The sequence below is a fragment of the Panthera leo genome, chromosome C2 (assembly GCF_018350215.1).
Source record: "Panthera leo isolate Ple1 chromosome C2, P.leo_Ple1_pat1.1, whole genome shotgun sequence".
Taxonomy (NCBI): domain Eukaryota; kingdom Metazoa; phylum Chordata; class Mammalia; order Carnivora; family Felidae; genus Panthera; species Panthera leo.
Genome location: NC_056687.1, coordinates 61228931 through 61240420, shown reverse-complemented (window position 1 = coordinate 61240420; position 11490 = coordinate 61228931). Strand labels below are relative to the sequence as shown.

Genomic DNA, 11490 nt, shown 5'->3' with positions numbered 1-11490 from the left:
TCCACTGGGTTTGAGGAGAAATATTGGAAATAATGAATATCTGAGTTGTGCATGCAGATTTTTCTATTGCTAGAGACCATGAATGAAAGTTTTCAGCATCTAGATCTCTGCACAGGTTTCTGATCTATGAGCCACATCTCTGAGCAGTTTGTAATACTAATTATCAAGCATATAATATTGGGGACTGTCATTTGCTTGTATGCCAAAAAGTGTTCTAATATCTTTCCAACAACCCCAGGACATAGGTACTCTCATTATCCCCATTTTACAGAAAAGGCCACTGAGGCACACAGATTAACTTGTGAAACCAGCTCTGCCAGGTCTGAAATCTTGAGCATCTAGACAGTCTGGATTTACAGCCCATACTCTGAATCACTATGCTCTGTGAAACATCATGCTTCTTTTAGCACTTGACAATAAATACAGCATTTTACAGAAATCATTTAAAGTATTAAAATTAAGTTTATTTAAAATTGGTGGCTAAGATTAACTCCTAGATTGGCCTGGCAATCTTTAATTGGTTACAAGATGGTTTTACTTTATTTCTTTTGATAGTTAAAATTGTGAAATAAAGCTGAGAGGCTGTCTCATTCTCAACTCCCTTAAGAGACTCCTCTCAAAGCCTTGAGTTTATTTATCTCCAGCCTAGTGGGATTTGAAAGATCCTTTGATTCAGGTTGGGTGCATCAAACAGTGATGTTTGAATCCAGACTGCAATTGTTGATTTTCCAAATAAAATTCAATTCATATTATTCTTTTGTTGAAGTCTGGAAGGAATATGATAAAGAAAAAAGTACAATTTGGGAGATATTTTTATTTGACCTATTTTCAACAAATGCTGTTCAAACTCCTGAGAAAGATAAGAAAATCTGTAAGACCCTACCCTCAAGGAGTTTATAATCTAAGAGTTATAGATTCATTATAATAGCTTCTCAACATCAGTAAAAATAAATTATATTGTAAGAACCCAATAGATTTTTTTTTACATTGTAATTATCCAACAAAATCTTCCACAGAATGGGTCGTAGAGATTCAAAACAGATCCCTTTGCAATATTCTCAATGCAAACTTACATGTTTATTTCTTCATTTTCAGGGAGCAGGAAGGGGCAGAGCAAAGGGAGAGAGAATCTCAAGCATGCTGCACACTGTCCGCACAAAGCTCCATGCAGGGCTCGATCCCACAAACAGTGAGAACATGACTTGAGTTGAAATCAAGATGCTTAACCGACTGAGCCATGTAGGTGCCCCAGGATGCCATTTTTATAAAACAATTACAGCCACCACAAAACACTGTGTAAACTTCTGCTTGAAAATCTTTGTGTATGATAAGTATTTTCAAAATGTATTATTTTAAAATACTATATATAAATACATACTTATTAGAAGTAGTGAAAAAAGACAGATACATATAAAAAAAAAAGTCTCTTCCCTCACCCTTCCTCCATTTCTAGTCTCTCAAGCTAACCAGTTTATGTCTCTTACCAATAGCTTACCACACACCTACACAAAGATTTTCAAGCAGAAGTATACACAGTGTTTTGTGGTGGCTGTAATGGTTTTATAAAAATGGCATCTTGGGGCACCTACATGGCTCAGTCGGTTAAGCATCTTGATTTCAACTCAAGTCATGTTCTCACTGTTTGTGGGATCGAGCCCTGCATGGAGCTTTGTGCTGACAGTGTGCAGCATGATTGAGATTCTCTCTCCCTTTGCTCTGCCCCTCCATGCTCCCTGAAAATGAAGAAATAAACATTTAAAAAAATAAGTAAAAATGAGATCTCAAAAACTATAAACTTTCAGGGAACGTTGTTCCTCATAGTATATTATAGATATTCCATCAAGTCAATAGATAAAAGAATTAACTCATTTCTGATAAAAGCTGCATAATGGCCCCAAACTATATATTAGTTTATTCCACCATTTTTTTCTTGATGGCCATTCAACTCTTCTCTAGATACTTTTGTCACTACAAATAGCACCACAGTTAAACATTCCTGTGCATATGGCTTACATACAGCTTTTATTTCTAAGATGAAGCTCTATGGGGGTGGGGAGGTCACTGGGTATTGAATATCTATTTTCAGATTGTAATAGAAATTTCTAGATTATTTTTCATAGCTAGATTACAGTACTTCATTTTGTCACGTGCCAAAGAAATCTATGCTATATCCTTGCCAGCCCTATATCTTCTAATTCAATAGCTTAGTTAATATGGAACTAAGGGGAAAGACCTGGGATCCCCCTTAAAGGGAATCCACATGGGAACCAAACCTACAATTGCAGGCCATCTGTCACCATTCAACTGAGCACAATACATATACTGAGGTCCAAGTTGGATATTCTGTTCCTCCTATAAGTGAGGTCCTGCAGGACATCTTGAATTGTGCTCACATCCAACCATAAAATGAGAATTCACTGAACTCTCAGGACACTTGTAAGCCCCTGAAACAGATGGTGTATACCTCAATACCCAAAAGTTAGTTGGTAGCAGTGTGCATTGTGAAGTCCTCAGCACTTGTATTTGGAGAAGACTGGACAGTGTGAAAACCACCCCATCATATAATCATTTTAAAAGATACCTCCAGGGGTGCCTGGGTGACTCAGTTGGTTAAACATCTGACTTGATTTCAGCTCAGGTCATGATCTCATGGTCATGAGGTCAAGCCCTGCTTCAGGCTCAGCAAGGAGCATGGAGCCTTCTTGGGGTTCTCTCTCTGCCCCTCCTCCACTTGTGCTCTCTCAAAATAAACATTTAAAAATTAAAAATTAAAAAAAAAAGAGATACAGCCAATGGCCCATTTCATTTCCAAACAAGAGGATGTTACAAAGTAGTTTTAGTTTGGTAAAGGCAATTATTATTTCAGTATGGTTTGGAGCCTCAGGAATTCTAAAACAGTATAAATGTTGATAGTGAATTAAAAGGCTTAATTTTAATATCTAGACAGTTGAGACACTATGGCCAATTCATACAGACAAATAGTGTTACTACTTCAGAATATTACTCACACTGACTCTTTTCAACTTCTAAAATATTTGTAACCAAATGAAAAGTTAAAAACAACCTGGTGACATTTAAAAAATTTTCAGCCTCTACCTTCACAACGTGTGTGGAGAGTTTTCTTTTCTTTTAGAAATATCCTCTAATAACCAACAATGGATTGGTATTCAAAAGAAATATAAATAAAGAAGAAAGCTTCAACCTAGAAAAATGTACCAGTCCCTGCAGTAGAGAAAAACTATAGCTTGGCCTTGGTCTGTATGATTTTTCCAATTCCAAATTGGAACACTAGACTATATTGTTCCTTATCTCTCAGAATGCCAAGAAACCAATTATGTTAAATAATATTGCCTGAAGGGATTTTTTTTTCCAGAGTCACTAGAGAAAGATCAATGCAATAACCTAGGACCTCAAATGTCAGTATTTAGTTTTAGGAAGCCCATAGTTTTCAAAATATTAGTTTTGTTAAATAATATTTTTCAAAACAGACTCAAAAACTAACAATATTCCTATTGTGATCCTTTGGTGTACAGTAGTTAAAGAATATATCAGGACTAGTAATAAAGTATAAATAACAAATATTTACCAAAATAATATTTCAATGAAAATATAAGGCTCTTATATCAATCCAAAGGACTTATTTAACTGACTACAATCTTTAATAGAAATATCAATCGGATGGGTTGGATATTCACTCCCTGCATTACCCACATACTGCAAAAAACTGCACATTTGTCTGACTCACATAAATAATAAATTGTCCTTTGTACAAAGATGAGCCTTTATTGTTCAATCCCTCAATCAAAATGGAAGTGCCAAAATGAAAACTATATCCCCAGGCAAGAAAAGGGTGAGCTTTAGGAGACACGGGATTTAAAACAAAATTAATATTGTAAAGTAAGAAAGAAGAGATTGAAATATATATCAGGGGAATAATATCTAAATAACTTAACATTAGCAAGGGATCCTGTGAGAAAATAATGAGCTATTTAAAACATATGTGCAGAACTCACCACAGGCAGCATTTCTTCAAAGGAAGGAAAAAAGCTTGATCTGGTCAGGGCGATGACCTTAACAGTAAAAGCTCTGGGTTCTATTTCACATTGTTCCATTGAGATTACTGTGATGATTTGAGGCAGACCATGTCTGTCGGTGGAGTCCCACGTATTTTCCATATACCCCTTCTCAATATTCATCCAGTGAAGCTATGCTATAATGAGCCCAGGTAAAGCCAGAAGCATAAACATTTAATAGCATAGTTCTCAATAGGGAATAGCCAACAAATACAGCCTATTACTCAGGTTTACACTGTGTTGCAAAACAAAACAAAGACAACACACACACACACACACACACACACACACACACACACACACACACAGTTTCTGGAGAGAACGAGGTCACTATTGGCCTCTTCAAAGAGCTTGATTGATGGATACATATGGATAGTACCTCCCTGTCTGTATCGTCTTCATTGCCCACCTTCCTCCAGATTGGCTGATCCAAATTGTTCAAATAAGAGGACACACACTGGGCCTTTCAAATGTTGAAAATTTCAACAATCAATTAATAACACCCCTCAGGTTCCTTTTTGTACACTTATTGTCCCAAGAATTTGGAGATTTAAGATATGATCCAAGTATGCATACTCTTATCCACCTTATTTAGATCTCTCAACTTTGCATTTTCCTCTGCTTCTCAAGGGTGTATGTAAGGCCTGAACTGTAATATCCAAGCCTGGGTTTTAGCTGGAAGGTGAAAATGATGCAAGTAAGCCTCTCGGCCTCTTTGGTTTTAGGCCATTCAATATACATTGCTTAGAAAAAGACTTCTCTGCACCAGAGTTCTACATTGGAGTTGGGATCCAAAGCTCCAGCTAACGGTCATATATTATTTTTTTCTTGCTTTGGCCTCCTCTGTGAAAATATTTCCTAGAGTCTTCCTAGGTGAGAATGGCCAGGAAAGATTTGGATGTGCAGACTCTAAGTCTTTTAGCCAAATACCATTACACCATTTAAACAGCATACAAGCATAGGTAACTTGCATCCTATTTTGACATGACTCTGTTGCTACAAGAAATACAAACCATAATGTCAAATTTAAGTACTTACAAATCCCCTAGAAGTTGTAGGTTGAGTATTCTATTATCTTAGCAATGAAGCTAGTAGGTCCATGGTAAGTAGTTTCTACTTGGATAGAGAACCACTTCTCTGAAACTTTTGCAGAGCATGTAGACTGCTTCGGGCACTGTTTTGGCTAAGGCCATGAGACCAAACACCATGCAAGGTTCAATTAGAAACGGGCCAGGTTCCATAGAGTACAGATCAATGTCCCCAAGCCTTTTATCTTCCACATTACACATTTCTGTCCATCAGCCACTCACGTTAACATTCCCCAAATCTCCCTTCTCCTCATTACTCAGCTTCCAAGTCTATTGGCTATTCCTGTTATTCTATGGCTAAAGCTTAGGCTTTGTTAGCCTCCATTGAGAACATGTATATACCTTCTAAGCCTTCTGAAGGAGTTTGGGGGTGATATTTTGCAATCATTCTCTCAGTTGTCACCAGGTAAAACAATTCCTCCTGGCATCACATATTAGCACATCCCTATATAGGCGTTCCTTCTCTGATCCTGTAATAGGCATAAACCTTCTACTCTCCTTTAGGTTAGAATGATTCTTCTAGGCTATAAAGATCCCTTGAAGGGCACTATAGTAGAGTCTCTTGTTATCTCTCAGTACACTCCAAACCCAGATCTCCTATGGGCTTAGCCATAAGACCTTGTTAGTTGTCCCTAATATCTGCTCTCCATTTCTTCCACAGCAATAGTTTTACCTGAGTACATGACTACCTAATTAAGGATCTTTTTTAGTCTTCATTGTAGGTGAAGGTGAAAGAGTCCAATGTTACTAATTCAGACCACTTGGATGTGAGAAGTGTTGTGTCCCTTCCAGGTCTTGTTTCTAAAAACAATTGGACATATACTCCCCTGATTCCTTTCTACTTCCCACTGACTGCCTAAGAGACAGAAAGAAAGGGAACTTTTCTCCTAAACCCAGAGATGAAAGCCTGAGGCTGAGATTGGCAGCACTATTTTACAGATCTGGATTACATGAGAGAGAAATAAACTCTTATTTAAACTACAGTATTTTGAGCTCCATTTGTGATTGAAATTTTAATCTGTAAATAGCAAATTTCCCTCCCATGTATGTTTATAGTCACTCTCCAAATCGCCTAAGTAGTACAGTTTTCCAAGACAAATAAGCCCAACTATAACAATAATCCTTGATTATGCAATTCTAGCATAAAGGACCTTGAAGGGGGCTAGTAGTTTTATAATCCTCTAGTCAACAAAGAAACAGATCACATTGTTTATAACTGTTGTGAGTTCTATTCTGCATGTTGCTAAAGAAGTTTTCAAGCATCCCACATTCTTTCTTTACAACTGGTCCAATTCAGTATCCTATTGTGCAGAACCATATAGTTTTCTTTACTAGATGTGGTTATCTGAAGAGTGAAACAACTATGCCTCTCTTTAAAAGAAATTGAGACATGACCACCAATCACACATCCCCTCAACCTAACTCGAGAAGAGGAATTTGTTGAGCTCTTATGAAAATTGTCCTTATATAGCTTCTAAATTGTTCCTTTACATCTCAGTCTGAATATTAAGGTGGACACACAAGGCAGACATTCTGCAGTATTTTTCCATCCATTGGTGATAAGGGCTGCTGCTATTTTCTCTCTGTGGGATACACAAGATGATTTGCTATAGTTCCCATTGTTTATAAAATAGTGTTAACCAAATTCTCTCATCTGAAGTAATAATCTGTCTCAATAATTATTTCACATCTTTTTTACCCTTTCCACTTCCTTCTTAGAGGGCCCCATAATAGCACCATGTCATCCTAAAAGGAACATGGAACTTTTAGGTAGGTCCTTCTGGAAGTGGAAGGAGAAAACCAGAGCAGACTTTTATAGCAGTTATGAGCCAAGAAATACTGTGATGTCAATTTTCAGGCATGTGGAAATGTTCCCCTGGGATTTTTTTTTTTTTCCTTTTTTTAAGGATCCTAAGAGCCAGTTTGAGAACCACTTGTTTAGGGTGCACAGACCATCATCAAACGTTACTATCAACCATTGTTTGAATCTCAATCTCCCTATATTAGAAATTGTGATTGAGACAGAGAAATCCCTTACCAAGTAACTTTCAAAGGAAAGGAAATGAAATGTAAATTTGTTCTACATTTCTTAACATCTGCTTCAGACATTTAAGATGCCTTCTAGGAACATGCTAACACCCTTTCATCTCTCTTATCAACTTACTTATTATCCCGTAACAACAACCTGGAGTTCTTTATGTCATTCTACATATCATTCTAAAGAAGCCATCCCTCCCTTTTCACATTCTCCCCTCCCATTGCCTCCAACACCATCTGTATTATACAAGTACTGCCCGATAGATTGATCTGAACCACACCATTCTGTTTGCACTGTCCAATCCACACCAATCACAATTGATACACATCAATTCCAATATGTTGCACAATCTGTCATGCATATGCCATTTTACTAAACATTCACATTGAATGGAATAATAAATGCTGTTTTTTTTTTTTTAACATTGAGTACAGGATAACAACAACTGTTCTTCAGTTCCTTGCATTATGGCTGACATAAGACAGATAAATTAGTACTCCACAGAGTGACAAGACACAATTGGGATTATTTTGGAGACCATACAACCATATGTCAATATACCTCTTGCATTACTATTAAACACTGAATCTTTGGAAGCAGAAGGCTTTTTGGATGCTTTGATGTTTACTCCTTTCTGACTTAACTGCCCTAGCACAATCATTCTAATGAAATGGGCAAAGGCTTTGTGAAACCAGTATCTTCATTAACACCAAAATGGTTACCGTACCCAGGCTCGATGTGTATTATCCCTTAAAAGCAACTGATAAATAACTCCATAAAGTAGGTGAGAGCCTATATATTGACATCCACACTCACAAACTCACAGGATTTTTATATTGTTTATCCAAGAAATATTCACTGCACATCCCCTTTCCCTGCACCAAGCCGTATACTCTGCTAGAATACTGAAGTGCTGTACTCATTTAGCAATCCCAAAACAGTGTCATCAGCCCTGGAGCATGCTCTTTTGTTCGGCTCCTTTTCAATTCAGTGATAGCTGAACAATTCACTAGGTGATACCTGAAGGGAAAATAGAGAAAAACAAAATTCTTTGAGTTTTCATATTTCTTACATAATATAGAAATTAATGATCCTAAAGAATGTGTATTTTAATATATTATGATGTTGAAACACTTGAATCTATACTGACACACACAGAACCAGAATACAAAGTATTTCCGGTAGAAAAAAAAGAGAGAGAGAGAGAGAAAACACAAGGTTTTTCTGCTTTTAAATAAGCCAGTCAAATAGCTCAGCCTGAAATGCTGTATGTGTCAGCGTGAGATAATCCTGCCCTCTCTTCCTCTCTCCTGCTTCTCCAGGGAAATGACTCACACCTGGTCACTGCCCTTGATATGATGTTTGATATTCTAAATTCCCATCAGCCCCACACAGCTAGAATGATGTCAGCACAGTTGACATTGTTAGATCCCTGCTCTGCTTACATCAACTCCCTGTCGCTCGGGCGTCAGATGAGTGTGGCAAAGGGGAGAAGGAAGTCATCATCTTCTTAGCAACCAAGCCCACATAGCCAGGATCCAAAAATGACATCTGGCACTTTGCTTCGGGGATTTCCAGCACTTCCCAGAATTTCAGCCAGATTGGAATACTGCTGCTCTGAGTTAGAAAGAGATTACTGATCCTCTTCCCAGCAGGATGTGTATACTTTTACAACACTTCAGGTACAAATGCTGGTCACCAAAGCACTTTTTACCGTAGTCCTCATCCCATTATTTCCTCAATTCTTCTGGGATATCGTTCATTGATATTTTAGGAATCATATTACTTCCAGTTAAAAATGGGAAAGCTAAAATGAAACGGTCTTATCATCCTCCTACCTAGAATCAAAGGTAGGTATAATATAATCAAATTGGATGGAAAATAGAAATGATTGGGCTAATTATATCAATAGTCTCTTAAAATTATTCTACATAAAGTGTGGCAGTATTTTTGTGTCTCACATGCAGTATTACAAACATTTAGCAAAAAAAATACAACAACATAATGAACTCAGACAATTGCAACCTATAGAGATATTCAGTCATATATTGATTACCTGGGGGATGATATAGGGAAGACTTTGGGATAGAGACCTAATAGAACATTTTGGAAAGTATTGAGCTACAGTGCAAGAACTATGATAGCACCATGTCACCATTCTGTAGCTGTCAGAATTTCTAACAACAGAGATTGAATATCTACTTTCCAAAAGCAATCTAAGTGATTGTGAGTGCCTTTACTACTTCATGTCAATGGACCCGATTACTTTGTAGCTCTCTCTCTGCTCACTTACTTACTCATCCAACAAATGTTTCTGGGTAGGATCTCTGTCTCCATGACACTTGGGGACAAATGGGAGACTTAGGTAAATAACCAGACAACCACAGTACTTATGTGCCTTCATAAGAAATAAACCCAGGGTGCAGAGAATAGGGATAACCAGAGCCCAACTGAGCCCAGAGCCCAGATATGAGGAAAAGCCTTCAGGGAGGGCTTCCTTGAGTTTTCAAAATTCTGTTGTATTGCAAATGATTTTCCTAAGTCCTGACACCTTATCCAAACACTACTTCCAAGCTTTTTAACAAACAGCTCCATTCAGTTCAGACAGTTCATTTGCTTCCTGACATGGCCAAGTTACCTTGAGCATCCACATCCCACAAAATGAGAAGCAGGGATTACATTTGGCCTCCCATGGGAGGGAAAATGAAAAGAGTTCAGAGAACTCTCTAACTCTCTTTTCAAATCTCAAGGCCTGAATAGGCAGGGGCTGGGCACCTTGTAGTTCCCTCATCCCTCAGCAGATTACTTTAGAAGTCATTGCCATTGTTCCTTTACCTATCTCTCAGCTTCAAGAGACTGAGCTCTTTGAAAGTATAATGATTCTACCTCATTTACCCCATAGTATCCACTAGGTATCCTCCCCCCCCCCCCCCCGCCCCAGTCTGACCTAGGCCCTGTAACATAGAAGGTACTCCATAAATATGGTCGTTGAACTATTTTGTTTCATGCTTCTACATCTCTTCCTGATTTGAATACTGGCTTTACCCCTATACTTCAGAACAGTGTTTCCCAACCTTTTTCAAATACTAGCCTACAGAGAAAATGATTAGGTTTGTTAGGCACATTGTAGTAAATAGGGGAGGCTGCTCCAGACTCTCCCAGCTGTTAGCCCCAGGCCCTGCCTATTGTCCCAGGACCTCATCCTCCACAGTCTACCCCACCTAAGAGTTTAGGGGATCGACATCAGAGCAGCATATTTGAAGCTCATCAGTTGGGAATCTCTTCTGGTTTAGAGAGTTCAAAAGGAAGAACAAATTACCCTTCTTCCACTTGACTTTTTGTACCCCAGCTTTCCTTCTTAACATTTTACAGCACTTTTCCTATTAACTTTCAGTTATAGAAAAACATATTTTTATGTTTTTTTAGAACACTTGCACATTACTGGTTGGAATATATGATGCAGCCACTGTAGAGAACAGTATGCTGGTTTCTCAAGTAATTAAACACAGAATTGCCATGTAATCCAGTAATTCCACTTCTGGGTATAAACCCCAAAGAACTGGAAGGACTGAACAGATGTTTGTATATGTATGTTCATAGCATTATTCACCATAGCCAAAAGATGGAAACTTGAATGATCTATTAATGAATGAATTAGCAAAATATGGTACATACAATGAAATATTACACAACCTTAAAAAGGAAATTCTGATACATGCTACAACATGGATGAAACTTGAGGGCATTCTAAGTAAAATAAGCTAGTCACAAAAGGACAAATATTGTATAATTCCACTTATACGATCTATCTGGAGTACTCAAATTTACAGAGATAGAAAAAAAGAAAAGGTAGCTGCCAGGGGTTCAGGAGAAGGGGTAATAAAGAGTGATTATATAATGAGTATGGAGTTTGTTTGGAAAGTTGTAAGAATTCTAGAGATGGATGGTGGTGGTGGTTGCAGAACAACGTGAATGTGCTTAAAGTCATAGAACTATACACTTCATATAGATAAAATGGTAAATTTTAGGTTATATATGTGTTATCACAATAAGCTTTTTAAATGGTATATTCAGAACACTTAAAATGATAACTACTACTATAACTATGTATGGAATGATTAATGGGATGCCCGGATGCACTGTTCATTTGTCCAGACATCACGGAAGGCACTTTCTCATCTTGGAAAGTAGAGATTGTCAATAAATGTTCATTAGTCCCAACCCCAACCTATGCCCATCATTACAACCACCAGTATCTGTTGTCCAGATGGGTCCCTAATACTGTACACAT

The 11490-nt window shown here is 37.6% G+C and overlaps 1 long non-coding RNA gene across 3 annotated transcripts in view; it reads right to left on the bottom strand.

Moving 5' to 3' along the window:
- Positions 1-8024: 8024 nt before the first annotated feature.
- Positions 8025-11490, bottom strand: part of LOC122229571 — an 81903-nt gene continuing 78437 nt past the window's right edge. For all 3 annotated transcript variants that reach the window (XR_006207056.1, XR_006207058.1, XR_006207057.1), the window contains one exon: positions 8025-8219. This is a non-coding gene — a long non-coding RNA (uncharacterized LOC122229571). The remainder of the gene's footprint in view (positions 8220-11490) is intronic.